The sequence below is a fragment of the Taudactylus pleione genome, unplaced genomic scaffold (assembly GCF_031769625.1).
Source record: "Taudactylus pleione unplaced genomic scaffold, aTauple2 ptg000080l, whole genome shotgun sequence".
NCBI classification, from domain to species: domain Eukaryota; kingdom Metazoa; phylum Chordata; class Amphibia; order Anura; family Myobatrachidae; genus Taudactylus; species Taudactylus pleione.
In genome coordinates, this window is record NW_028284482.1 from 5869796 (window position 1) to 5896732 (window position 26937).

At 41.5% G+C, this 26937-nt stretch overlaps 1 pseudogene; it reads right to left on the bottom strand.

The window, feature by feature from the left end:
• Positions 1-21272, bottom strand: part of LOC148532270 (uncharacterized) — a 56171-nt pseudogene extending 34899 nt beyond the window's left edge.
• Between the last annotated feature and the right edge of the window lie 5665 nt (positions 21273-26937).

Sequence of the window (26937 nt, forward strand, 5' to 3'; positions counted from 1 at the left end):
ATGAGACTAATTGCAGGCACAAAAACAGACAAATCTCAGGTGCACAACTCCAAATTATTAATAATATATAAATGCAATAAAATTTTGCAATCAATAGAGGTTTTTAGCATAATCTTGGCCAAGGTTACGGGCCTACCCACCATATCCAGGTAACCTCTGTAGGGTAGGTCCCTAACATACTACGATTCAAATCCAGAGCGCAGGACACCCCCAAACTAGCCCAGCTAATCCGCCCCAGGGCACCGCCATAGTGAGAAAAGTGCAGTGTGAAAGAGATAGTTAGGAGCAGCTACTGCTGCATATAAAGAATGAAAATGAAAAGTGAGGTACATATATAATAAACAAACAGTGAAGGGTTAAAATGTGTTATAAAAGAAAAATGTGTTATAATGCGGTGCCCTGAAACAGATCAACAAAGGCAATCCAGGGGGACCCACGCCCCAAAAATGAACCAAAGTTGCACTACAGTATATAAAACTTGTAGGACTTACCTAGAATTGTGCCTAATACTAGTGTGCATATTCATTACAAGACTCCATTCTTTTAAACCAATAAGGTAGGGGTGCTAATCCAGACTGAGGGCGTCTCCTTTCCCTCAGGTGTGCAATAAAGCACATTAAATGGAGTATACGGGAACATTTCTGGACTGCACACCCTGAATATATATATATATATATAGTGGGAGGTGCTACCTGATGAGACTAATTGCAGGCACAAAAACAGACAAATCTCAGGTGCACAACTCCAAATTATTAATAATATATAAATGCAATAAAATTTTGCAATCAATAGAGGTTTTTAGCATAATCTTGGCCAAGGTTACGGGCCTACCCACCATATCCAGGTAACCTCTGTAGGGTAGGTCCCTAACATACTACGATTCAAATCCAGAGTGCAGGACACCCCCAAACTAGCCCAGCTAAGCCGCCCCAAGGCACCGCCATAGTGAGAAAAGTGCAGTGTGAAAGAGATAGTTAGGAGCAGCTACTGCTGCATATAAAGAATGAAAAGTGAGGTACATATATAATAAACAAACAGTGAAGGGTTAAAATGTGTTATAAAAGAAAAATGTGTTATAATGCGGTGCCCTGAAACAGATCAACAAAGGCAATCCAGGGGGACCCACGCCCCAAAAATGACCAAAGTTGCACTACAGTATATAAAACTTGTAGGACTTACCTCGAATTGTGCCTAATACTAGTGTGCATATTCATTACAAGACTCCATGCTTTTAAACCAATAAGGTAGGGGTGCTAATACAGACTGAGGGCGTCTCCTTTCCCTCAGGTGTGCAATAAAGCACATTAAATGGAGTATACGGGAACATTTCTGGACTGCACACCCTGAATATATATATATATATAGTGGGAGGTGCTACCTGATGAGACTAATTGCAGGCACAAAAACAGACAAATCTCAGGTGCACAACTCCAAATTATTAATAATATATAAATGCAATAAAATTTTGCAATCAATAGAGGTTTTTAGCATAATCTTGGCCAAGGTTACGGGCCTACCCACCATATCCAGGTAACCTCTGTAGGGTAGGTCCCTAACATACTACGATTCAAATCCAGAGTGCAGGACACCCCCAAACTAGCCCAGCTAAGCCGCCCCAGGGCACCGCCATAGTGAGAAAAGTGCAGTGTGAAAGAGATAGTTAGGAGCAGCTACTGCTGCATATAAAGAATGAAAATGAAAAGTGAGGTACATATATAATAAACAGTGAAGGGTTAAAATGTGTTATAAAAGAAAAATGTGTTATAATGCGGTGCCCTGAAACAGATCAACAAAGGCAATCCAGGGGGACCCACGACCCAAAAATGAACCAAAGTTGCACTACAGTATATAAAACTTGTAGGACTTACCTAGAATTGTGCCTAATACTAGTGTGTATATTCATTACAAGACTCCATGCTTTTAAACCAATAAGGTAGGGGTGCTAATCCAGACTGAGGGCGTCTCCTTTCCCTCTGGTGTGCAATAAAGCACATTAAATGGAGTATACGGGAACATTTCTGGACTGCACACCCTGAATATATATATATATATATAGTGGGAGGTGCTACCTGATGAGACTAATTGCAGGCACAAAAACAGACAGATCTCAGGTGCACAACTCCAAATTATTAATAATATATAAATGCAATAAAATTTTGCAATCAATAGAGGTTTTTAGCATAATCTTGGCCAAGGTTACGGGCCTACCCACCATATCCAGGTAACCTCTGTAGGGTAGGTCCCTAACATACTACGATTCAAATCCAGAGCGCAGGACACCCCCAAACTAGCCCAACTAAGCCGCCCCAGGGCACCGCCATAGTGAGAAAAGTGCAGTGTGAAAGAGATAGTTAGGAGCAGCTACTGCTGCATATAAAGAATGAAAATGAAAAGTGAGGTACATATATAATAAACAAACAGTGAAGGGTTAAAATGTGTTATAAAAGAAAAATGTGTTATAATGCGGTGCCCTGAAACAGATCAACAAAGGCAATCCAGGGGGACCCACGCCCCAAAAATGAACCAAAGTTGCACTACAGTATATAAAACTTGTAGGACTTACCTAGAATTGTGCCTAATACTAGTGTGCATATTCATTACAAGACTCCATTCTTTTAAACCAATAAGGTAGGGGTGCTAATCCAGACTGAGGGCGTCTCCTTTCCCTCAGGTGTGCAATAAAGCACATTAAATGGAGTATACGGGAACATTTCTGGACTGCACACCCTGAATATATATATATATATATAGTGGGAGGTGCTACCTGATGAGACTAATTGCAGGCACAAAAACAGACAAATCTCAGGTGCAAAACTCCAAATTATTAATAATATATAAATGCAATAAAATTTTGCAATCAATAGAGGTTTTTAGCATAATCTTGGCCAAGGTTACGGGCCTACCCACCATATCCAGGTAACCTCTGTAGGGTAGGTCCCTAACATACTACGATTCAAATCCAGAGTGCAGGACACCCCCAAACTAGCCCAGCTAAGCCGCCCCAAGGCACCGCCATAGTGAGAAAAGTGCAGTGTGAAAGAGATAGTTAGGAGCAGCTACTGCTGCATATAAAGAATGAAAAGTGAGGTACATATATAATAAACAAACAGTGAAGGGTTAAAATGTGTTATAAAGAAAAATGTGTTATAATGCGGTGCCCTGAAACAGATCAACAAAGGCAATCCAGGGGGACCCACGCCTCAAAAATGACCAAAGTTGCACTACAGTATATAAAACTTGTAGGACTTACCTCGAATTGTGCCTAATACTAGTGTGCATATTCATTACAAGACTCCATGCTTTTAAACCAATAAGGTAGGGGTGCTAATACAGACTGAGGGCGTCTCCTTTCCCTCAGGTGTGCAATAAAGCACATTAAATGGAGTATACGGGAACATTTCTGGACTGCACACCCTGAATATATATATATATATATAGTGGGAGGTGCTACCTGATGAGACTAATAGCAGGCACAAAAACAGACAAATCTCAGGTGCACAACTCCAAATTATTAATAATATATAAATGCAATAAAATTTTGCAATCAATAGAGGTTTTTAGCATAATCTTGGCCAAGGTTACGGGCCTACCCACCATATCCAGGTAACCTCTGTAGGGTAGGTCCCTAACATACTACGATTCAAATCCAGAGTGCAGGACACCCCCAAACTAGCCCAGCTAAGCCGCCCCAGGGCACCGCCATAGTGAGAAAAGTGCAGTGTGAAAGAGATAGTTAGGAGCAGCTACTGCTGCATATAAAGAATGAAAATGAAAAGTGAGGTACATATATAATAAACAAACAGTGAAGGGTTAAAATGTGTTATAAAAGAAAAATGTGTTATAATGCGGTGCCCTGAAACAGATCAACAAAGGCAATCCAGGGGGACCCACGACCCAAAAATGAACCAAAGTTGCACTACAGTATATAAAACTTGTAGGACTTACCTAGAATTGTGCCTAATACTAGTGTGTATATTCATTACAAGACTCCATGCTTTTAAACCAATAAGGTAGGGGTGCTAATCCAGACTGAGGGCGTCTCCTTTCCCTCTGGTGTGCAATAAAGCACATTAAATGGAGTATACGGGAACATTTCTGGACTGCACACCCTGAATATATATATATATATATAGTGGGAGGTGCTACCTGATGAGACTAATTGCAGGCACAAAAACAGACAGATCTCAGGTGCACAACTCCAAATTATTAATAATATATAAATGCAATAAAATTTTGCAATCAATAGAGGTTTTTAGCATAATCTTGGCCAAGGTTACGGGCCTACCCACCATATCCAGGTAACCTCTGTAGGGTAGGTCCCTAACATACTATGATTCAAATCCAGAGCGCAGGACACCCCCAAACTAGCCCAACTAAGCCGCCCCAGGGCACCGCCATAGTGAGAAAAGTGCAGTGTGAAAGAGATAGTTAGGAGCAGCTACTGCTGCATATAAAGAATGAAAATGAAAAGTGAGGTACATATATAATAAACAAACAGTGAAGGGTTAAAATGTGTTATAAAAGAAAAATGTGTTATAATGCGGTGCCCTGAAACAGATCAACAAAGGCAATCCAGGGGGACCCACGCCCCAAAAATGAACCAAAGTTGCACTACAGTATATAAAACTTGTAGGACTTACCTAGAATTGTGCCTAATACTAGTGTGCATATTCATTACAAGACTCCATTCTTTTAAACCAATAAGGTAGGGGTGCTAATCCAGACTGAGGGCGTCTCCTTTCCCTCAGGTGTGCAATAAAGCACATTAAATGGAGTATACGGGAACATTTCTGGACTGCACACCCTGAATATATATATATATATAGTGGGAGGTGCTACCTGATGAGACTAATTGCAGGCACAAAAACAGACAAATCTCAGGTGCACAACTCCAAATTATTAATAATATATAAATGCAATAAAATTTTGCAATCAATAGAGGTTTTTAGCATAATCTTGGCCAAGGTTACGGGCCTACCCACTATATCCAGGTAACCTCTGTAGGGTAGGTCCCTTACATAATACGATTCAAATCCAGAGTGCAGGACACCCCCAAACTAGCCCAGCTAAGCCGCCCCAAGGCACCGCCATAGTGAGAAAAGTGCAGTGTGAAAGAGATAGTTAGGAGCAGCTACTGCTGCATATAAAGAATGAAAAGTGAGGTACATATATAATAAACAAACAGTGAAGGGTTAAAATGTGTTATAAAAGAAAAATGTGTTATAATGCGGTGCCCTGAAACAGATCAACAAAGGCAATCCAGGGGGACCCACGCCCCAAAAATGAACCAAAGTTGCACTACAGTATATAAAACTTGTAGGACTTACCTCGAATTGTGCCTAATACTAGTGTGCATATTCATTACAAGACTCCATGCTTTTAAACCAATAAGGTAGGGGTGCTAATCCAGACTGAGGGCGTCTCCTTTCCCTCAGGTGTGCAATAAAGCACATTAAATGGAGTATACGGGAACATTTCTGGACTGCACACCCTGAATATATATATATATATAGTGGGAGGTGCTACCTGATGAGACTAATAGCAGGCACAAAAACAGACAAATCTCAGGTGCACAACTCCAAATTATTAATAATATATAAATGCAATAAAATTTTGCAATCAATAGAGGTTTTTAGCATAATCTTGGCCAAGGTTACGGGCCTACCCACCATATCCAGGTAACCTCTGTAGGGTAGGTCCCTAACATACTACGATTCAAATCCAGAGCGCAGGACACCCCCAAACTAGCCCAGCTAAGCCACCCCAGGGCACCGCCATAGTGATAAAAGTGCAGTGCGAAAGAGATAGTTAGGAGCAGCTACTGCTGCATATAAAGAATGAAAATGAAAGTGAGGTACATATATAATAAACAAACAGTGAAGGGTTAAAATGTGTTATAAAAGAAAAATGTGTTATAATGCGGTGCCCTGAAACAGATCAACAAAGGCAATCCAGGGGGACCCACGACCCAAAAATGAACCAAAGTTGCACTACAGTATATAAAACTTGTAGGACTTACCTAGAATTGTGCCTAATACTAGTGTGCATATTCATTACAAGTCTCCATGCTTTTAAACCAATAAGGTAAGTGTGCTAATCCAGACTGAGGGCGTCTCCTTTCCCTCTGGTGTGCAATAAAGCACATTAAATGGAGTATACGGGAACATTTCTGGACTGCACACCCTGAATATATATATATATATATATATAGTGGGAGGTGCTACCTGATGAGACTAATTGCAGGCACAAAAACAGACAGATCTCAGGTGCACAACTCCAAATTATTAATAATATATAAATGCAATAAAATTTTGCAATCAATAGAGGTTTTTAGCATAATCTTGGCCAAGGTTACGGGCCTACCCACCATATCCAGGTAACCTCTGTAGGGTAGGTCCCTAACATACTACGATTCAAATCCAGAGTGCAGGACACCCCCAAACTAGCCCAGCTAAGCCGCCCCAGGGCACCGCCATAGTGAGAAAAGTGCAGTGTGAAAGAGATAGTTAGGAGCAGCTACTGCTGCATATAAAGAATGAAAATGAAAAGTGAGGTACATATATAATAAACAAACAGTGAAGGGTTAAAATGTGTTATAAAAGAAAAATGTGTTATAATGCGGTGCCCTGAAACAGATCAACAAAGGCAATCCAGGGGGACCCACGCCCCAAAAATGAACCAAAGTTGCACTACAGTATATAAAACTTGTAGGACTTACCTAGAATTGTGCCTAATACTAGTGTGCATATTCATTACAAGACTCCATTCTTTTAAACCAATAAGGTAGGGGTGCTAATCCAGACTGAGGGCGTCTCCTTTCCCTCTGGTGTGCAATTAAGCACATTAAATGGAGTATACGGGAACATTTCTGGACTGCACACCCTGAATATATATATATATATATAGTGGGAGGTGCTACCTGATGAGACTAATTGCAGGCACAAAAACAGACAGATCTCAGGTGCACAACTCCAAATTATTAATAATATATAAATGCAATAAAATTTTGCAATCAATAGAGGTTTTTAGCATAATCTTGGCCAAGGTTACGGGCCTACCCACCATATCCAGGTAACCTCTGTAGGGTAGGTCCCTAACATACTACGATTCAAATCCAGAGCGCAGGACACCCCCAAACTAGCCCAGCTAAGCCGCCCCAGGGCACCGCCATAGTGAGAAAAGTGCAGTGTGAAAGAGATAGTTAGGAGCAGCTACTGCTGCATATAAAGAATGAAAATGAAAAGTGAGGTACATATATAATAAACAAACAGTGAAGGGTTAAAATGTGTTATAAAAGAAAAATGTGTTATAATGCGGTGCCCTGAAACAGATCAACAAAGGCAATCCAGGGGGACCCACGCCCCAAAAATGAACCAAAGTTGCACTACAGTATATAAAACTTGTAGGACTTACCTAGAATTGTGCCTAATACTAGTGTGCATATTCATTACAAGACTCCATGCTTTTAAACCAATAAGGTAGGGGTGCTAATCCAGACTGAGGGCGTCTCCTTTCCCTCAGGTGTGCAATTAAGCACATTAAATGGAGTATACGGGAACATTTCTGGACTGCACACCCTGAATATATATATATATATATATATATATATAGTGGGAGGTGCTACCTGATGAGACTAATTGCAGGCACAAAAACAGACAAATCTCAGGTGCACAACTCCAAATTATTAATAATATATAAATGCAATAAAATTTTGCAATCAATAGAGGTTTTTAGCATAATCTTGGCCAAGGTTACGGGCCTACCCACCATATCCAGGTAACCTCTGTAGGGTAGGTCCCTAACATACTACGATTCAAATCCAGAGCGCAGGACACCCGCAAACTAGCCCAGCTTAGCTGCCCCAGGGCACCGCCATAGTGAGAAAAGTGCAGTGTGAAAGAGATAGTTAGGAGCAGCTACTGCTGCATATAAAGAATGAAAATGAAAAGTGAGGTACATATATAATAAACAAACAGTGAAGGGTTAAAATGTGTTATAAAAGAAAAATGTGTTATAATGCGGTGCCCTGAAACAGATCAACAAAGGCAATCCAGGGGGACCCACGACCCAAAAATGAACCAAAGTTGCACTACAGTATATAAAACTTGTAGGACTTACCTAGAATTGTGCCTAATACTAGTGTGTATATTCATTACAAGACTCCATGCTTTTAAACCAATAAGGTAGGGGTGCTAATCCAGACTGAGGGCGTCTCCTTTCCCTCTGGTGTGCAATAAAGCACATTAAATGGAGTATACGGGAACATTTCTGGACTGCACACCCTGAATATATATATATATATATAGTGGGAGGTGCTACCTGATGAGACTAATTGCAGGCACAAAAACAGACAGATCTCAGGTGCACAACTCCAAATTATTAATAATATATAAATGCAATAAAATTTTGCAATCAATAGAGGTTTTTAGCATAATCTTGGCCAAGGTTACGGGCCTACCCACCATATCCAGGTAACCTCTGTAGGGTAGGTCCCTAACATACTATGATTCAAATCCAGAGCGCAGGACACCCCCAAACTAGCCCAACTAAGCCGCCCCAGGGCACCGCCATAGTGAGAAAAGTGCAGTGTGAAAGAGATAGTTAGGAGCAGCTACTGCTGCATATAAAGAATGAAAATGAAAAGTGAGGTACATATATAATAAACAAACAGTGAAGGGTTAAAATGTGTTATAAAAGAAAAATGTGTTATAATGCGGTGCCCTGAAACAGATCAACAAAGGCAATCCAGGGGGACCCACGCCCCAAAAATGAACCAAAGTTGCACTACAGTATATAAAACTTGTAGGACTTATCTAGAATTGTGCCTAATACTAGTGTGCATATTCATTACAAGACTCCATTCTTTTAAACCAATAAGGTAGGGGTGCTAATCCAGACTGAGGGCGTCTCCTTTCCCTCAGGTGTGCAATAAAGCACATTAAATGGAGTATACGGGAACATTTCTGGACTGCACACCCTGAATATATATATATATATATATAGTGGGAGGTGCTACCTGATGAGACTAATTGCAGGCACAAAAACAGACAAATCTCAGGTGCACAACTCCAAATTATTAATAATATATAAATGCAATAAAATTTTGCAATCAATAGAGGTTTTTAGCATAATCTTGGCCAAGGTTACGGGCCTACCCACTATATCCAGGTAACCTCTGTAGGGTAGGTCCCTTACATAATACGATTCAAATCCAGAGTGCAGGACACCCCCAAACTAGCCCAGCTAAGCCGCCCCAAGGCACCGCCATAGTGAGAAAAGTGCAGTGTGAAAGAGATAGTTAGGAGCAGCTACTGCTGCATATAAAGAATGAAAAGTGAGGTACATATATAATAAACAAACAGTGAAGGGTTAAAATGTGTTATAAAAGAAAAATGTGTTATAATGCGGTGCCCTGAAACAGATCAACAAAGGCAATCCAGGGGGACCCACGCCCCAAAAATGAACCAAAGTTGCACTACAGTATATAAAACTTGTAGGACTTACCTCGAATTGTGCCTAATACTAGTGTGCATATTCATTACAAGACTCCATGCTTTTAAACCAATAAGGTAGGGGTGCTAATCCAGACTGAGGGCGTCTCCTTTCCCTCAGGTGTGCAATAAAGCACATTAAATGGAGTATACGGGAACATTTCTGGACTGCACACCCTGAATATATATATATATATAGTGGGAGGTGCTACCTGATGAGACTAATAGCAGGCACAAAAACAGACAAATCTCAGGTGCACAACTCCAAATTATTAATAATATATAAATGCAATAAAATTTTGCAATCAATAGAGGTTTTTAGCATAATCTTGGCCAAGGTTACGGGCCTACCCACCATATCCAGGTAACCTCTGTAGGGTAGGTCCCTAACATACTACGATTCAAATCCAGAGCGCAGGACACCCGCAAACTAGCCCAGCTTAGCTGCCCCAGGGCACCGCCATAGTGAGAAAAGTGCAGTGTGAAAGAGATAGTTAGGAGCAGCTACTGCTGCATATAAAGAATGAAAATGAAAAGTGAGGTACATATATAATAAACAAACAGTGAAGGGTTAAAATGTGTTATAAAAGAAAAATGTGTTATAATGCGGTGCCCTGAAACAGATCAACAAAGGCAATCCAGGGGGACCCACGACCCAAAAATGAACCAAAGTTGCACTACAGTATATAAAACTTGTAGGACTTACCTAGAATTGTGCCTAATACTAGTGTGTATATTCATTACAAGACTCCATGCTTTTAAACCAATAAGGTAGGGGTGCTAATCCAGACTGAGGGCGTCTCCTTTCCCTCTGGTGTGCAATAAAGCACATTAAATGGAGTATACGGGAACATTTCTGGACTGCACACCCTGAATATATATATATATATATAGTGGGAGGTGCTACCTGATGAGACTAATTGCAGGCACAAAAACAGACAGATCTCAGGTGCACAACTCCAAATTATTAATAATATATAAATGCAATAAAATTTTGCAATCAATAGAGGTTTTTAGCATAATCTTGGCCAAGGTTACGGGCCTACCCACCATATCCAGGTAACCTCTGTAGGGTAGGTCCCTAACATACTATGATTCAAATCCAGAGCGCAGGACACCCCCAAACTAGCCCAACTAAGCCGCCCCAGGGCACCGCCATAGTGAGAAAAGTGCAGTGTGAAAGAGATAGTTAGGAGCAGCTACTGCTGCATATAAAGAATGAAAATGAAAAGTGAGGTACATATATAATAAACAAACAGTGAAGGGTTAAAATGTGTTATAAAAGAAAAATGTGTTATAATGCGGTGCCCTGAAACAGATCAACAAAGGCAATCCAGGGGGACCCACGCCCCAAAAATGAACCAAAGTTGCACTACAGTATATAAAACTTGTAGGACTTACCTAGAATTGTGCCTAATACTAGTGTGCATATTCATTACAAGACTCCATTCTTTTAAACCAATAAGGTAGGGGTGCTAATCCAGACTGAGGGCGTCTCCTTTCCCTCAGGTGTGCAATAAAGCACATTAAATGGAGTATACGGGAACATTTCTGGACTGCACACCCTGAATATATATATATATATAGTGGGAGGTGCTACCTGATGAGACTAATTGCAGGCACAAAAACAGACAAATCTCAGGTGCACAACTCCAAATTATTAATAATATATAAATGCAATAAAATTTTGCAATCAATAGAGGTTTTTAGCATAATCTTGGCCAAGGTTACGGGCCTACCCACTATATCCAGGTAACCTCTGTAGGGTAGGTCCCTTACATAATACGATTCAAATCCAGAGTGCAGGACACCCCCAAACTAGCCCAGCTAAGCCGCCCCAAGGCACCGCCATAGTGAGAAAAGTGCAGTGTGAAAGAGATAGTTAGGAGCAGCTACTGCTGCATATAAAGAATGAAAAGTGAGGTACATATATAATAAACAAACAGTGAAGGGTTAAAATGTGTTATAAAAGAAAAATGTGTTATAATGCGGTGCCCTGAAACAGATCAACAAAGGCAATCCAGGGGGACCCACGCCCCAAAAATGAACCAAAGTTGCACTACAGTATATAAAACTTGTAGGACTTACCTCGAATTGTGCCTAATACTAGTGTGCATATTCATTACAAGACTCCATGCTTTTAAACCAATAAGGTAGGGGTGCTAATCCAGACTGAGGGCGTCTCCTTTCCCTCAGGTGTGCAATAAAGCACATTAAATGGAGTATACGGGAACATTTCTGGACTGCACACCCTGAATATATATATATATATAGTGGGAGGTGCTACCTGATGAGACTAATAGCAGGCACAAAAACAGACAAATCTCAGGTGCACAACTCCAAATTATTAATAATATATAAATGCAATAAAATTTTGCAATCAATAGAGGTTTTTAGCATAATCTTGGCCAAGGTTACGGGCCTACCCACCATATCCAGGTAACCTCTGTAGGGTAGGTCCCTAACATACTACGATTCAAATCCAGAGCGCAGGACACCCCCAAACTAGCCCAGCTAAGCCACCCCAGGGCACCGCCATAGTGATAAAAGTGCAGTGCGAAAGAGATAGTTAGGAGCAGCTACTGCTGCATATAAAGAATGAAAATGAAAGTGAGGTACATATATAATAAACAAACAGTGAAGGGTTAAAATGTGTTATAAAAGAAAAATGTGTTATAATGCGGTGCCCTGAAACAGATCAACAAAGGCAATCCAGGGGGACCCACGACCCAAAAATGAACCAAAGTTGCACTACAGTATATAAAACTTGTAGGACTTACCTAGAATTGTGCCTAATACTAGTGTGCATATTCATTACAAGTCTCCATGCTTTTAAACCAATAAGGTAAGTGTGCTAATCCAGACTGAGGGCGTCTCCTTTCCCTCTGGTGTGCAATAAAGCACATTAAATGGAGTATACGGGAACATTTCTGGACTGCACACCCTGAATATATATATATATATATATATAGTGGGAGGTGCTACCTGATGAGACTAATTGCAGGCACAAAAACAGACAGATCTCAGGTGCACAACTCCAAATTATTAATAATATATAAATGCAATAAAATTTTGCAATCAATAGAGGTTTTTAGCATAATCTTGGCCAAGGTTACGGGCCTACCCACCATATCCAGGTAACCTCTGTAGGGTAGGTCCCTAACATACTACGATTCAAATCCAGAGTGCAGGACACCCCCAAACTAGCCCAGCTAAGCCGCCCCAGGGCACCGCCATAGTGAGAAAAGTGCAGTGTGAAAGAGATAGTTAGGAGCAGCTACTGCTGCATATAAAGAATGAAAATGAAAAGTGAGGTACATATATAATAAACAAAAAGTGAAGGGTTAAAATGTGTTATAAAAGAAAAATGTGTTATAATGCGGTGCCCTGAAACAGATCAACAAAGGCAATCCAGGGGGACCCACGCCCCAAAAATGAACCAAAGTTGCACTACAGTATATAAAACTTGTAGGACTTACCTAGAATTGTGCCTAATACTAGTGTGCATATTCATTACAAGACTCCATTCTTTTAAACCAATAAGGTAGGGGTGCTAATCCAGACTGAGGGCGTCTCCTTTCCCTCTGGTGTGCAATTAAGCACATTAAATGGAGTATACGGGAACATTTCTGGACTGCACACCCTGAATATATATATATATATATAGTGGGAGGTGCTACCTGATGAGACTAATTGCAGGCACAAAAACAGACAGATCTCAGGTGCACAACTCCAAATTATTAATAATATATAAATGCAATAAAATTTTGCAATCAATAGAGGTTTTTAGCATAATCTTGGCCAAGGTTACGGGCCTACCCACCATATCCAGGTAACCTCTGTAGGGTAGGTCCCTAACATACTACGATTCAAATCCAGAGCGCAGGACACCCCCAAACTAGCCCAGCTAAGCCGCCCCAGGGCACCGCCATAGTGAGAAAAGTGCAGTGTGAAAGAGATAGTTAGGAGCAGCTACTGCTGCATATAAAGAATGAAAATGAAAAGTGAGGTACATATATAATAAACAAACAGTGAAGGGTTAAAATGTGTTATAAAAGAAAAATGTGTTATAATGCGGTGCCCTGAAACAGATCAACAAAGGCAATCCAGGGGGACCCACGCCCCAAAAATGAACCAAAGTTGCACTACAGTATATAAAACTTGTAGGACTTACCTAGAATTGTGCCTAATACTAGTGTGCATATTCATTACAAGACTCCATGCTTTTAAACCAATAAGGTAGGGGTGCTAATCCAGACTGAGGGCGTCTCCTTTCCCTCAGGTGTGCAATTAAGCACATTAAATGGAGTATACGGGAACATTTCTGGACTGCACACCCTGAATATATATATATATATATATATATAGTGGGAGGTGCTACCTGATGAGACTAATTGCAGGCACAAAAACAGACAAATCTCAGGTGCACAACTCCAAATTATTAATAATATATAAATGCAATAAAATTTTGCAATCAATAGAGGTTTTTAGCATAATCTTGGCCAAGGTTACGGGCCTACCCACCATATCCAGGTAACCTCTGTAGGGTAGGTCCCTAACATACTACGATTCAAATCCAGAGCGCAGGACACCCGCAAACTAGCCCAGCTTAGCTGCCCCAGGGCACCGCCATAGTGAGAAAAGTGCAGTGTGAAAGAGATAGTTAGGAGCAGCTACTGCTGCATATAAAGAATGAAAATGAAAAGTGAGGTACATATATAATAAACAAACAGTGAAGGGTTAAAATGTGTTATAAAAGAAAAATGTGTTATAATGCGGTGCCCTGAAACAGATCAACAAAGGCAATCCAGGGGGACCCACGACCCAAAAATGAACCAAAGTTGCACTACAGTATATAAAACTTGTAGGACTTACCTAGAATTGTGCCTAATACTAGTGTGTATATTCATTACAAGACTCCATGCTTTTAAACCAATAAGGTAGGGGTGCTAATCCAGACTGAGGGCGTCTCCTTTCCCTCTGGTGTGCAATAAAGCACATTAAATGGAGTATACGGGAACATTTCTGGACTGCACACCCTGAATATATATATATATATATAGTGGGAGGTGCTACCTGATGAGACTAATTGCAGGCACAAAAACAGACAGATCTCAGGTGCACAACTCCAAATTATTAATAATATATAAATGCAATAAAATTTTGCAATCAATAGAGGTTTTTAGCATAATCTTGGCCAAGGTTACGGGCCTACCCACCATATCCAGGTAACCTCTGTAGGGTAGGTCCCTAACATACTATGATTCAAATCCAGAGCGCAGGACACCCCCAAACTAGCCCAACTAAGCCGCCCCAGGGCACCGCCATAGTGAGAAAAGTGCAGTGTGAAAGAGATAGTTAGGAGCAGCTACTGCTGCATATAAAGAATGAAAATGAAAAGTGAGGTACATATATAATAAACAAACAGTGAAGGGTTAAAATGTGTTATAAAAGAAAAATGTGTTATAATGCGGTGCCCTGAAACAGATCAACAAAGGCAATCCAGGGGGACCCACGCCCCAAAAATGAACCAAAGTTGCACTACAGTATATAAAACTTGTAGGACTTACCTAGAATTGTGCCTAATACTAGTGTGCATATTCATTACAAGACTCCATTCTTTTAAACCAATAAGGTAGGGGTGCTAATCCAGACTGAGGGCGTCTCCTTTCCCTCAGGTGTGCAATAAAGCACATTAAATGGAGTATACGGGAACATTTCTGGACTGCACACCCTGAATATATATATATATATAGTGGGAGGTGCTACCTGATGAGACTAATTGCAGGCACAAAAACAGACAAATCTCAGGTGCACAACTCCAAATTATTAATAATATATAAATGCAATAAAATTTTGCAATCAATAGAGGTTTTTAGCATAATCTTGGCCAAGGTTACGGGCCTACCCACTATATCCAGGTAACCTCTGTAGGGTAGGTCCCTTACATAATACGATTCAAATCCAGAGTGCAGGACACCCCCAAACTAGCCCAGCTAAGCCGCCCCAAGGCACCGCCATAGTGAGAAAAGTGCAGTGTGAAAGAGATAGTTAGGAGCAGCTACTGCTGCATATAAAGAATGAAAAGTGAGGTACATATATAATAAACAAACAGTGAAGGGTTAAAATGTGTTATAAAAGAAAAATGTGTTATAATGCGGTGCCCTGAAACAGATCAACAAAGGCAATCCAGGGGGACCCACGACCCAAAAATGAACCAAAGTTGCACTACAGTATATAAAACTTGTAGGACTTACCTAGAATTGTGCCTAATACTAGTGTGCATATTCATTACAAGTCTCCATGCTTTTAAACCAATAAGGTAAGTGTGCTAATCCAGACTGAGGGCGTCTCCTTTCCCTCTGGTGTGCAATAAAGCACATTAAATGGAGTATACGGGAACATTTCTGGACTGCACACCCTGAATATATATATATATATATATATAGTGGGAGGTGCTACCTGATGAGACTAATTGCAGGCACAAAAACAGACAGATCTCAGGTGCACAACTCCAAATTATTAATAATATATAAATGCAATAACATTTTGCAATCAATAGAGGTTTTTAGCATAATCTTGGCCAAGGTTACGGGCCTACCCACCATATCCAGGTAACCTCTGTAGGGTAGGTCCCTAACATACTACGATTCAAATCCAGAGTGCAGGACACCCCCAAACTAGCCCAGCTAAGCCGCCCCAGGGCACCGCCATAGTGAGAAAAGTGCAGTGTGAAAGAGATAGTTAGGAGCAGCTACTGCTGCATATAAAGAATGAAAATGAAAAGTGAGGTACATATATAATAAACAAACAGTGAAGGGTTAAAATGTGTTATAAAAGAAAAATGTGTTATAATGCGGTGCCCTGAAACAGATCAACAAAGGCAATCCAGGGGGACCCACGCCCCAAAAATGAACCAAAGTTGCACTACAGTATATAAAACTTGTAGGACTTACCTAGAATTGTGCCTAATACTAGTGTGCATATTCATTACAAGACTCCATTCTTTTAAACCAATAAGGTAGGGGTGCTAATCCAGACTGAGGGCGTCTCCTTTCCCTCTGGTGTGCAATTAAGCACATTAAATGGAGTATACGGGAACATTTCTGGACTGCACACCCTGAATATATATATATAGTGGGAGGTGCTACCTGATGAGACTAATTGCAGGCACAAAAACAGACAGATCTCAGGTGCACAACTCCAAATTATTAATAATATATAAATGCAATAAAATTTTGCAATCAATAGAGGTTTTTAGCATAATCTTGGCCAAGGTTACGGGCCTACCCACCATATCCAGGTAACCTCTGTAGGGTAGGTCCCTAACATACTACGATTCAAATCCAGAGCGCAGGACACCCCCAAACTAGCCCAGCTAAGCCGCCCCAGGGCACCGCCATAGTGAGAAAAGTGCAGTGTGAAAGAGATAGTTAGGAGCAGCTACTGCTGCATATAAAGAATGAAAATGAAAAGTGAGGTACATATATAATAAACAAACAGTGAAGGGTTAAAATGTGTTATAAAAGAAAAATGTGTTATAATGCGGTGCCCTGAAACAGATCAACAAAGGCAATCCAGGGGGACCCACGCCCCAAAAATGAACCAAAGTTGCACTACAGTATATAAAACTTGTAGGACTTACCTAGAATTGTGCCTAATACTAGTGTGCATATTCATTACAAGACTCCATGCTTTTAAACCAATAAGGTAGGGGTGCTAATCCAGACTGAGGGCGTCTCCTTTCCCTCAGGTGTGCAATTAAGCACATTAAATGGAGTATACGGGAACATTTCTGGACTGCACACCCTGAATATATATATATATATATATATATATATATATATATATAGTGGGAGGTGCTACCTGATGAGACTAATTGCAGGCACAAAAACAGACAAATCTCAGGTGCACAACTCCAAATTATTAATAATATATAAATGCAATAAAATTTTGCAATCAATAGAGGTTTTTAGCATAATCTTGGCCAAGGTTACGGGCCTACCCACCATATCCAGGTAACCTCTGTAGGGTAGGTCCCTAACATACTACGATTCAAATCCAGAGCGCAGGACACCCGCAAACTAGCCCAGCTTAGCTGCCCCAGGGCACCGCCATAGTGAGAAAAGTGCAGTGTGAAAGAGATAGTTAGGAGCAGCTACTGCTGCATATAAAGAATGAAAATGAAAAGTGAGGTACATATATAATAAACAAACAGTGAAGGGTTAAAATGTGTTATAAAAGAAAAATGTGTTATAATGCGGTGCCCTGAAACAGATCAACAAAGGCAATCCAGGGGGACCCACGCCCCAAAAATGAACCAAAGTTGCACTACAGTATATAAAACTTGTAGGACTTACCTAGAATTGTGCCTAATACTAGTGTGCATATTCATTACAAGACTCCATGCTTTTAAACCAATAAGGTAGGGGTGCTAATACAGACTGAGGGCGTCTCCTTTCCCTCAGGTGTGCAATAAAGCACATTAAATGGAGTATACGGGAACATTTCTGGACTGCACACCCTGAATATATATATATATATAGTGGGTGGTGCTACCTGATGAGACTAATTGCAGGCACAAAAACAGACAAATCTCAGGTGCACAGCTCCAAATTATTAATAATATATAAATGCAATAAAATTTATTGGTTTAAAAGCATGGAGTCTTGTAATGAATATGCACACTAGTATTAGGCACAATTCTAGGTAAGTCCTACAAGTTTTATATACTGTAGTGCAACTTTGGTTAATTTTTGGGGCGTGGGTCCCCCTGGATTGCCTTTGTTGATCTGTTTCAGGGCACCGCATTATAACACATTTTTCTTTTATAACACATTTTAACCCTTCACTGTTTGTTTATTATATATGTACCTCACTTTTCATTTTCATTCTTTATATGCAGCAGTAGCTGCTCCTAACTATCTCTTTCACACTGCACTTTTCTCACTATGGCGGTGCCCTGGGGCGGCTTAGCTGGGATAGTTTGGGGGTGTCCTGCGCTCTGGATTTGAATCATAGTATGTTAGGGACCTACCCTACAGAGGTTACCTGGATATGGTGGGTAGGCCCGTAACCTTGGCCAAGATTATGCTAAAAACCTCTATTGATTGCAAAATTTTATTGCATTTATATATTATTAATAATTTGTCTGTTTTTATTCCTGCAGGAATGCCTCCGTTTGCCCAGCCACCCCCCCCGCCCCGCCTTCCAAGCTGGGCGAGCTGTCGATCAACATCGACAGCCGCCCCTTTTGGATGTGAGCACCAAAGTGAGTGCTTTTTGTGCTCGCTCCGGGGCTCGCACGTGCGCACTGCCTAACAATTGACCTGTTTGCGAGCGCATAGCGCTTGAGAGTGGGTCTGAATCAGGCCCAGTGTATCTTCCCGCCAAAGAACTGGTTAAAACTGGCTACAACACTGCATACAAGAAATAGCATTCTACTCAATAACTCCCTATCATCCATAACTACCGGACGCATGATGTGACTTCTTTGCCGTTAGATACGGATGTCTGCAAATAAAGAGCGATTAAGTATGATACCAAACACGACATGTCTATTGTATTCTGAACCTTAGATCTCTTTTATATACATCTTACATCATACTTATTAACTAATAATACCTTTAATAACTCTATTTATTATCTAGAATGTGTGGGAACCATTTTATGTGTATGCATTCGCATTTGTGCGTCTGTGTATGTGTGTTGAATTCGCATAGGTGCGTCTGTGTATGTGTTTGTGTGTTCGCCCCGGCATGCAGTGGCATCCCAGTCACATGCTATCAGACAAAGGACAATAGCATTGATAGATATTAATTGTCATACTGATCTCATCCTATCATCTGACTTCAACAGTCCACCCTTTGATAGCAAACATAACACTATCATATTCTATTCTTAACGTATTTAGTCAGGCATAATAAATTATTCTCTAATGTTCTATACGGTATGACACAATTTGGTAATTGAACCATTAATCTGTGGATGTACAGGGGGCCACTGGTAGGATGTGGGACCTCATCTAACCTATAAAGGAAGTTTGGGGGAATTGAGACTACATTATCTATGATGTTTAATGTAACATTTACGATACATTTTATTATACATGACTAAGCCTATTCACATTTTATTATCTGATGGTACATTCAATTTCAGGATCATAATGCAGTTCTTTATCGACCTTAGTACCTATAGTACCACTACTCACCACCATTATGATTTCATTTTCACTGTTTACCTTGGTGGTATGTTTTCCACACTTCAACACAGTAGGAACACATCTGACACATAAATCAATTACTAAAATGACAACAAGTATAACAATAAGGAGCTTACCTACACTAGCAATCATTTCCTGGGCCCCTTGTCTTAGACCGGAGAACCATTTTATAGGGTTCAACCATGAGAACCATTCCTCTACCTCTTCCTTCATCTCATACAGTGAAGAATTATGATTCCTCCAAAATTCCCATTTAAGTTGTAAGATTTCATCCATTCTCCGGTCAATCACCTATTTGGGGTCATTAGTATTATTGGTGATGTATGTGCAACATTTGACACCAAATTGGGTGGCGAAAGTCACACAATATCCACCAGTAATGGAGGTCAGGTAGTTTAACACTAGCCTATGTTGTACCAACTCCTTTTTATAAGCCTGTAGCTTCTTACCCGTAAACCTGAAAGTGTCATACATCTCGGTGATGTTGTCTATTAATTTAGCCAGGTATTGGATATATCTAAAATTTAAAGTTCCCCGAGTGATCCTGGTGGGATCTAATGCTACCAAAATTTAGAAATCAGTCGTTTCATTAATCAATTGTGTGGCTATATGTTCTTCACCAGGGATCATATTTCTTTTGTCACAGTGATCATACTGCGTGTGTATGTATGGAGGTGGTGTGGTTTTATGTCATGTGTAAGGGTCGTTACCTCTGGGACCAATTTTCCTATAAAACATAAACCCTTGGAACTCGGAGATAACGAAGAATAAGCCCTTCTTCCACAAACATAGTATACATTATCTGGGAGGACATAAGGTATATTACGATCCTGTACAATATCACATAAAGTTTTAACAAAACTACCTATGCCTATTGTCCCCATCTGCTCCAGACATGTTTCAGCCTGAATAACATTTCAACAATAACCCATAGGAACTTTTCCAATAGATACCACATTCGGTCTGTTTCTATGTCCTCATCTCTGAGGTTCATCACTACTGGTGTGGGGAGCCATTGTCTGATCCAATAAGTCTGCTTCCCAATTCTCCAGTCTTTCTATGTATGATATGCTTAAGCACAGCAATGACCGATCTATGGAGTATTGGTGGAGCTTTAAACTAGGGGACCTAGTGATGTTATACTTCCCGTCTATGGACCTCCCACCCCGTAATTCAAAGACCTCAGAGATATTTAATGGGAATGGTACTAATCCTACATTATGTTGTCCCTGAGGCATGTGAGTGCACACCCAACATTTAGTCTGGTTTAAGACCTTACCCACTAAGGAATGGTAATCCTCTAAAGGATGCCCGCCCAAATACAGATTACTCTTGGACTGGCATCGTTGGATGCATTTCTCATCAACTAGAGATCCACAGTACTCACACATACAATATTCCTCGGACAATAGCCCCTCACACTGTCTCTGAGTTCCATGGCTAACAGATCTCTTAATTATCCCTGAAATGAGTTTGACCATGTGTTGCCCTGATCGTTCTATCACCCTCTCCTCCGACTTCACCCTATCAACATCACTATTGGCCTCCCTCTCCGTCATCTGTCCTCCATCACAGAAATAGGAAATCCAGAAACAAGTAAAAATGAGAAGAACCCTGGAACAAGAAAAAGAAGCAAATTGCCACTCCATTGCTGGGATAGTATCCTGTACACGTCTCTGGCTCAGGTGTTTTCACTGCAGTCTCTAGTTCTCCCGGAACAGGTTTGCAATCGACAGGTCCACGTTATCTGTCTCGACTTCACCTTGTACCTCCTTTGGGTGGTTGACTTTTCGGCAGTGAGTGGAATGGACCCAGGTATCTCTTTCTGCTACTTTCAAAGATGTGGTACTTGTCATCAACACCTGGTAAGGACCTTCCCACCGGTTTGTTAAACAACCTGAGCATAATAAATTTTGGATCATAACATATTCTCCAGATTCAACATCATGACAGTTTGTCTCTGACATACCAGGTAACAACATTTTGAGTTTCTGTTGCTGTTGTTTTAGTTGTCTGCTCATTTTTATAAGATATTGCACAGTAACCTCATTATTACACTCCAAATCATCCTGTGGACCTATGATCAAATGAGGTTGCCTTCCAAACAGTATCTCAAATGGGGACAGATTAAGAGGCGGTCTGGGAGTGGTTCTGATGCTATGGAGGACTAGCGGTAAGGTTTCTGGCCATCCTAATCCAGTTTTCAGCCATGATCTTACTCAGTTTATTCTTAGTGGTATACCGTACACTCTCTCCACCTTCGCACTGGCTTGTGGTCGGTAGGGGGTGTGAAGTCTACTATTGATTCCCATAAGTTTACACATGTTCTGGAAAACATCACCAGTGAAATGAGTACCCCTATCACTTTCTATGATTCTATGGATACTGTATCTGCATACGAACTCCTGAACAATCTTTTTAGCAGTGAAAACAGCAGTATGAGTGGCAGCTGGATATGCCTCTACCCAATTAGAAAAATACATCAGTACAAACTAATACATACTTGAGATTCCTGCAAGGTGGTAATTGGATGAAGTCAATTTGTATTACCTGAAAAGGTCCATCTGTCGGAGGGATATGGGATGGCTCGGTTGGTATTGTCTTTCCGACATTTTTCCTCAAACAAGTCACTCTGACCCACTTATACATACCTTCTTTTCCCAGGTGTGTCAGACCATGTGCTGCCTCAGCCAGGCTTGGGTAGTATGCCCTGGGAGCCACAGGCCTACCTTGCCCATCTCTCCAGAGTCCAGAGGACTCTTGACCACATCCCTTCAATCTCCAGACCGCCTTTTCCTGTAGGGAACACAAATCTTGCATTTCAATTAATTTCTGTGTGTCTATTGTCTGGAAGACCATCACTTTGTTAGTTGGTATATTTACACGTAACCCTGCTGCCCATTTGGCAGCTTCATCTGCTCTGTTATTGCCCATCGACACCGGGTCTTCTTCGCATGTGTGGGCTTTGCATTTGATGACGGCTACTGCCTTTGGTAACTGAATTGCTGTCAGAAGTCCTTTTATGTGTTGTGAATGTGCTACTGGTGTGCCTGCTGCTGTCATAAAGTTCCTGAGACGCCAAAGAGCCCCAAAATAATGTACTACCCTGAAGGCATACCTAGAGTCAGTTTATATATTAGCTGATTTACCTTGTGCCAACTCACACGCTTTCCTTAATGCCACTAGTTCAGCCACCTGGGCTGAGTGAGGTGGACCAAGAGGTTCAGCTTCTATAACATCCTCGTCATCTACAACAGCATAACTGGTGCATAGTTCTCCTGTGTCTGTCTGCCTATGACAACTCCCATCAGTGTAAAACGTCAAATCTACATCTTCTTACGGTGTGTCACGTATGTCTGGTCTTGCAGTAAAGGTCTGGTTCAAATATTCCATACAATCATGTGTATCAGCATACCTGCAAAACTCACCTCCAACCAGAAACTCACCTCCTTCCACCCTTTGTGCATCTCGAGGCACATATGGTAAGTATGTTGCTGGATTTAACGTATTGCAGCTTTTAATGGTGATGTTTGCAGGTGCCATCAGAGCTAGTTCCCATTTTGCTGAAGAGACATGTCTGGTTTGGGCTGAATTCAACAATGCAGATACTGCATGTGGTGTATAGACAGTTGTATCATGCCCTAATTCTACGTCCTTGCTCTTATTTACCAGAAGAGCAGTTGCAGCTACACTTCTTAAACACATTGGGAGTGATCTTGCCACAGTGTCCAATTGTGCACTGTAGTATGCTACCAGTCTGCTAGCGTCACTATGTTTCTGTGTAAGGACACCTGCTGCGCAGCCATCAGCTTCCGTACAATATAATTCAAAGGGCTTTTCATAATCAGGTATTCCCAAGGCAGGTGCTCTCGTCAGACTATCCTTAAGGTTAAGGAAAGCCTGCTCTGTTTCCTCAGTGTGTGTGACACGGTCGGGTTTTGAGGATGAGACTAAGGGCCTGATTCAAAGCCGGACGCTATTTGCGCTCGCTCGTTCAGAAAAAGGGGCCAGATATTTAAATAGAGCGCTCGCTCTTTGCTGTCTGTTGATGCCTCTATGTCTGAACGAGCGAACGAAACATGCGCTTGCTATTTTTTAAAAAACGCCCCCTGGCCGCTTGCATCCTACGTCATCTTTGCTATTTATTAGATTAATCGAGTACATCGAAAGGCGTATGAACTGCTTGCAGTGCTTGTGGTAGCATTTTCCTACCGCAATCATGCGCGCATTTCAGGCTAAAAGACAACCAAGTGACGTGGTCGATGACGCTGCTTTGTTAATTATGCACACCCTTAAAACGCCTGTTTTGACCATTTGGCACGCCTGCGTTCGGATCTCCACTCAAGCACCTTCCCATGTTACCACCCACAAACGCCTCATTCTGTCACTCAAATTAGCAGGCATTCGCTATTTTGCAAGCACACAATTTCCGACCGCAATGACTGGTTCGCACATGCGTATTACAACCCATACGCATGCGTAGTTGTGCGAACATCGCTCCGAGCGAACGAGCGGCCGCTTATGAGCGGCTCTGAATCATGCCCTAAGGCCCTCATTCAGAGGCGGTCGGAGGATGCAAGCGGTCGCTCAGAAACTGGGCGGCCGCTTGCATCCTGACCGCCCGCCTTTGTTTTGGTCATTAGGCTGTGGGTTTACACCCACAGCTCTAATGACTGCTCGGGTGATGGTCGCGATGGTCATAGACCATCGCGACCATCGGGGCTTATGACGAGACCCTAATGTAGGGTCTCACTTGTCGTAAGCCCCGGAGAGCTTCTGGCTCTGTCAGAGCCGGAAGCTCTCCACTGACATCACTAGTGATGTCAGTGGGGCCTCCCCCAAACAGCAGGCGTTCCCATGGGAATGCCTCTGTTTGGGCTGCCACCCCCCCGGCCCGCCTTCCAAATGGGGCGAGCTGTCAATCAACATCGACAGCTCGCCCCCTTTGGAAAGAGACCCGCTACGACTGGCGCTGTCGATCGTAGCGAGTCTCACGCATGTGCACGAAGGAGCCAACTCCCTCGTGCGCATGCGCACTGGACAAACATCGAGGTGGCCGTGCGGTCGTAGACCGTACGGCCGCCTCTGAATGAAGCCCTAAGTCCTGCAATGGTAATGCCAAAATAGAAAAACCTGGGATCCACGTCCTGCAATAGCCACACATCCCCAAGAAGGTACAAATCTGCTGCTGGTTTTGCGGCAGTGTCATGGTCTGTATGGCCTGAATTCTGTCCGTTGTCAAGTGTCTTAGCCCCTGGGTTAGATAGTGTCCCAAGTATTTGACCTTAGTCTGGCATGGCTGTAATTTGTCCTTTGCAACCTTGTGCCCTGTTTGTGAAAGATGACGCAACTTAGTATTTAAACATGACATAAATGAATCAGAGCACAACAACAAATTGTCTATTGAATTGAATCGTCTATTCAACAACAAATCATCTATTGTATTGAATTAGGACAGACCCATTGCTTCATTGAAAAGATTGCAATCAGTCGTGTAAGGCCTGGGAGAAAATACTGGGGCTATCTATGAAGCCCTGGGGAAATCGTGTCTATGTATATTGTACCTCTTTGTAGAAGAATGCAAATAGGTATTGACAGTCAGGTTGAAGAGGGACAGAGAAAAAAGCAGAACATAAATCAATGACAGTGAAATGACTAGCAGACGGTAGAATCTGCATGAGGATGACAGCTGGATTGGGCACTACGGGGAATTGGTTTTCAACAACTTTGTTAATTCCTCTAAGGTCCTGTACTAATCTATAGCCCCTCCCCCCACTCTTCTTCACTGGAAAAATGGGACTATTGGCTGAATTTGCTGTAGGAATAAAAATCCCTTGTTGCAATAACCTCTCAATTATGGGATACACCCCTAACTCCACATCTGGCTTTAATGGATACTGAGGGATTTTTGGAGTCTGTCTACCACTCTTCAAGTTAACCATCATGGGAGCTACATTTGCCATCAATCCAGTGTCTTGTCCATCTTTGGACCAGAGGGAACCCGGTCTTTGCAATAACATCTCTTTTACCTGAGATGGACTTTGTTCTAGAATGGCAGAGTGCAGCATTAACCTTTGTGGTGTGTCCAACATATCCTGTACCTCATGCACAAACTTCTCTGGTATATCTAGGAATATACCATCAGGGGTACAGTATATGACACATCCCATTTTACACAGCAAATCCCTTCCCAGCAGGTTAGTAGGAGCTGCTGCTGCCAGGAGAAAGGAATGCTTGGTGTGCAGCGGCCCGATAGCAACCTCTGCAGATTTGGTTAAAGGGTAATGCTGTACTCCCCCCGTTACTCCCATTGCTGATACGGTCTTGTTGGTAACCTGTAAATTAAATGGAGAATTTATTTTGGATCTGGTCGCCCCTGTATCTACAAGAAAAGTGTGTTTAGTACCAGATATATCAACTGTCATTGTAGGTTCTTCCCTAGTATTCTCAGTTAACCGGACTGGTTGTAGACTACAGGTGTGACCTGACCCCTAGCACTGACTATCACTCTCCAGCAGAGCATTTGCTGTTACTATGTGAGCGGGTAACTGTTGGAACTTTCCTGAATCTTGTGAGTGCCTTCTGTGTGTTCCTTTATTAGGTGGCCCCCAGTTTCCCACTTTACAGTGCTTTCTTATGTGTCCTTCTTTGTTGCAATTAAAACACCTTACTGTATACCTTCGTTGTTGATATGTGTTGTAAATTTGTGACTGTATAGGAAATCCCTCTAGAGCCCGAATGCTCACTGTCATTAATCTCTCACTCTGTGCCTCTTTCTTCCTGGATATATTCTTATCATGTTCTATAGCAGATTCCCTAAGTGCATCTACAGTGATTCCTCTCCAATTAGGTATAGAGGTTTGTACCCTGGTCTTTAGGTTATCTTTAAGACCATCCATTAGTACCGTAACAGCTACTTCCCTGTGGTGTACATCATCCTTTATGTCTGGTATCCTTGTGTACTGAGTTATTGTTAGCAGCGCTCTGGCAAAATACTCTGCTGCAGGTTCACTATCTTTTTGTTTGATGGTAAAGATTTTACTCCAGTTCACTACCACTGGAAAATATATGGCCAGTTGTGTAATTATTCGCTTTATATTTACCTGATTATCCTCATCTGTTAAGGATCCATCCACTTCCAATATACAATCTGCAATAAACTTTTGTACATCAGTATTGGAAGGAAGACAGGCCCTTAACACCACTCGCCAATCTTTATTAGTT